The sequence below is a fragment of the Microtus ochrogaster genome, unplaced genomic scaffold (genome assembly GCF_000317375.1).
Source record: "Microtus ochrogaster isolate Prairie Vole_2 unplaced genomic scaffold, MicOch1.0 UNK20, whole genome shotgun sequence".
NCBI lineage: Eukaryota > Metazoa > Chordata > Mammalia > Rodentia > Cricetidae > Microtus > Microtus ochrogaster.
Window position 1 is genome coordinate 2,451,742 of NW_004949118.1, and position 3,515 is coordinate 2,455,256.

The 3,515-nt window shown below is 41.4% G+C and overlaps 1 pseudogene; it reads right to left on the bottom strand.

Moving 5' to 3' along the window:
* Window positions 1-799: 799 nt before the first annotated feature.
* LOC101979918 overlaps window positions 800-3,515 on the bottom strand; it is a 13,545-nt pseudogene continuing 10,829 nt past the window's right edge.

Consider the following 3,515-nt stretch of genomic DNA (forward strand, 5'->3'; position numbering starts at 1 on the left):
GGAGGGGAGGGGAGGGGAGGGGAGGGGAGGAAGGTAGAGAATTAGTAGCTATACAAAAAGACATACAGGACAGATTAGGAAAAGCATCTTCAAGAGAAGTTGAACAACATGTAATGGACTCTGGTTTTGTGTGTGTGTGTATGTGTGTGTGTGTGTGTGTGTGCGTGCTTTTATTTGGTTACTGTTTAGTGGGTTTTATTTTCTTTTTAGGTGAAATTTTGTTTTGCTTTCTTGGTTTGGGGGGATTTTTTTGTATTGGATTTTTTATTGTTTTCTGAGAAAGAACTAAAATTTGGATGGATTGGGAGTTGGGGAGGATCTGGAAGGACTTGGGAGAGAATATTTTAAAATATGTTTAAAGTTAAAAATTGTTTTAAATAATACAAATAATCCAATAAAATGAAAAGAACTTATGCAGAATAGATGGATTCATCTCTTTATGAAAAAGTTTCAGATAAGTAAATATACATATACTAAGACACTCTATGCGAGAAAATGATACCGGTATGCAGTTAAGTAGCATGTAAGCAAAGGAAGCATTTTCCTGCGTTCTGTGCACTTGTCTTTCCTCGTGGTGTTAATTTTAGTACGCACATTTCGCTGGCATTTAATTTACCATTTCCTCCCTTATCTCTAATGTCTTGTACAACAGATCACAAGGCAGCACAGATTTACTCTTGTTTTCTTCTAAGATCTGTAGGCTTTTTCCTTTTATGTTTTGAGTCATGCCCATTTTGGGGTAAACTCTTATGTGTGGCATAGGAGTCTTGAGCTGTTACGTCGTTATTTCTCGAAAAGGTTATCCCTTTCCCATCACTGTCACGGCACCCTTGTCAGAAATCAGTTGGTCACCATAGTTAAGCTTATTTATGAGTGTGTTGATTTCTATGATAACTTTCAGTCTTACTTGGTGAAAACCGATGACCACAAGATGGCAGTGTTTCACATAGCGGACCATCACAGCAGCAGGGTCACTACCTAAAGGGGAGAGGAACGAGGGATTCTCCGACAGGTAATTGGAGAACACAGTGTTCTTTAGCAGCAAGGCAGAGGTGGGTGTGGGTGAGGGAGTGAGGGGGTAAGGGAGTAGTGGGGTGAGGGGGCCTCAGCATTAGGGAGCTCCGGAGTGTAGAAGTTTGAGCTTTTAATTGCTAGAGTTTGTCTGTGTGGAAGGTAGGCGGTGGGTGCAGACTTACCTTACGTAAGCAGTCTCTACATAGCTAAAAATGATTCTACTTTAGCTTAAGGCAATGGATGTGTAAGTTCTTGATGTTTGCCACTAGACAGCTTTGAATTAATGGTCCGACTGCTGTAAGGGGAAAACCACATAGAAAACCACAGAAGCCAGACTCTGCCCAACTAGTAATGCAGCAGGGCGATTCTACCCCCCCCCCCCCGTTACCATGACAACGTGGTACGCTTTTAGGCAGTGAGTCCTCCAAGTGCTCGCTCTCAAGGTCGCTTTGTCTCTTCTGGTTCCATCACACGTGTGTTTTGGGATCGGTTCGTCAGCTTCCACAACTGCGCTAGCTACAATCTTGTAGGGAAAACTATGCTAAGTCTCTAGATCAGCGTGGGGCATACGGCCATGTGAACAGGCAGCCTTTCCATTTACTTATATCTCATTTAATTTATTTCAAATCCATTTTATCGTTTTCAGGGAAGAAGTTTTTCACTTGTCCTACTAAATTTATAGCTAGATATTTTATTCATTTTGTACATGCATTTGTCTCGATTTCATTTTGAACTGTTCAGTGATAGTGCATAAAAATAGAGTTGCTCTTTTATTTTAAGATCTATTTATTTATTATGCATACAGTATTGTCAGTATTCTGTCTGCATGTATGCCTGCAGCCAGAAGAGGGCACCAGACCCCATTACAGATGGTTGTGAGCCACCATGTGGTTGCTGGAAATTGAACTCAGGACCTTTGGAAGAGCAGGCAATGCTCTTAACCCCTGAGCCACTTCTCCAGCCCTGAGTTGCTCTTTTATATTTATCTGATAATTCTGTAACCTTACCAATCTCATTTGCTAATTAAAAGAAATGTAGTGGATTCTCTATCATCTGGGGAAGAAGCTTGACATCATTGCTGCTGCAATGGGAAAGTTTAAATAAAACCAAGAAGACGGACAGGCGATAGCTTACATTAACAGGCACTCACAAATCCTAGACAAAAACTGGTGAAGCAAGGCAGAGATACAGAAAATAGCAGTGCTCTGCAGTCAAGTTATGTTTAGCATTTAAGAAACAATCCTTAAGGTCGGGGGATGTAGCACAATTGGTAGAGTGCTTGCCTAGCATACACAAGGCCCTGGGTTCGGTCCCCAGCACCATATGAACTGAGTGTAATGGCAACCCTCGCATTTTGAAGGCTAGGAGAATAGAAGTTCAAAACCAGCTTTAGTTATACATTGAGTTCATGATCAGACCAGCCTACGCAAAAACCCTTTCTCAAACAAATGGTTAAGTTTATTTTAAAAGGAGAAATAGAAACACACAAATATCTGGGCAGCAGAAATTGGAGCCAATGAGTTATTAAATAGCAATAATAAAAAGACACAAACTTGACAGGAGGGAAGGAGGTGGGGCAGATCTTAAAGAGTTAAGGAGGAGGGGCAGATCTTGGAGGAGATAGGATGAATATGATCAAAATACATTGTTTCTCAAAGAAATAATAAAAATATTTTCAAAGAAACCATTGAAATTAATTATCTATTTGAATAAACCAGAAAACATAAGTACATGAAAATATGCAGAAAGTACATTTGACAAAATTGAACATCTAGGATAAATGAATCATTTTGAGAACTCGGATTCTACAGGAAGGAGGTCTGTGTAATGAAAAGTGCGTACACACTACAGCAAAGGCTTATGTTGTGCTGAGAGCAAGGATCCGTACTATGATGGTTTGAAAGGGAACAGCTGCCATAGGCTCACATATTTGAATATTTGGTTATCAGGGAGTAGCCTACTAGAGAGGGACCATGAGACGTGACCTTATTAAAGGATGTGTGTCACTGGGGGCCCGCTGGGAGGTTTCAGAAGCCCAGGCCAGGTCCGGTGTCACACTCTTCCAGCTGTCTGTGGAACTGTTTAAAAAAATTTATTTATTTATTTATATTACATCCTGACTGCAATTTCTCCTCTCTCCTCCCAGTCCCTTTCTTCCATCCCCCTCCACCTTTCCACACCCTCCAATCCATTCCCCTCCCATTTCTGTTTAGGAAAAGGTCAGGTACCCCTGAGTATCAACAAAGCATGGCATCTCAAATTGCACTAAGACTAAGCACCTCCCCATTCATTAAGGTTGGACAAGGCAACCCAGTATGTGGCGTGGGTCCCACAAGCCAGTAGAAGAGTCAGAGACAGTCCCTTCTCCCGCTGTTAGAGCTCCACAGGAGGAGAGATGCTAATGCAGAACTGATGGAGGAAGGTCATTGGTTAATTAAATAAAGAAGCTGCTTGCCCTGATAGGTTAAAACAGGAGGGAGGAGTAAACAGAGCAGAATGCT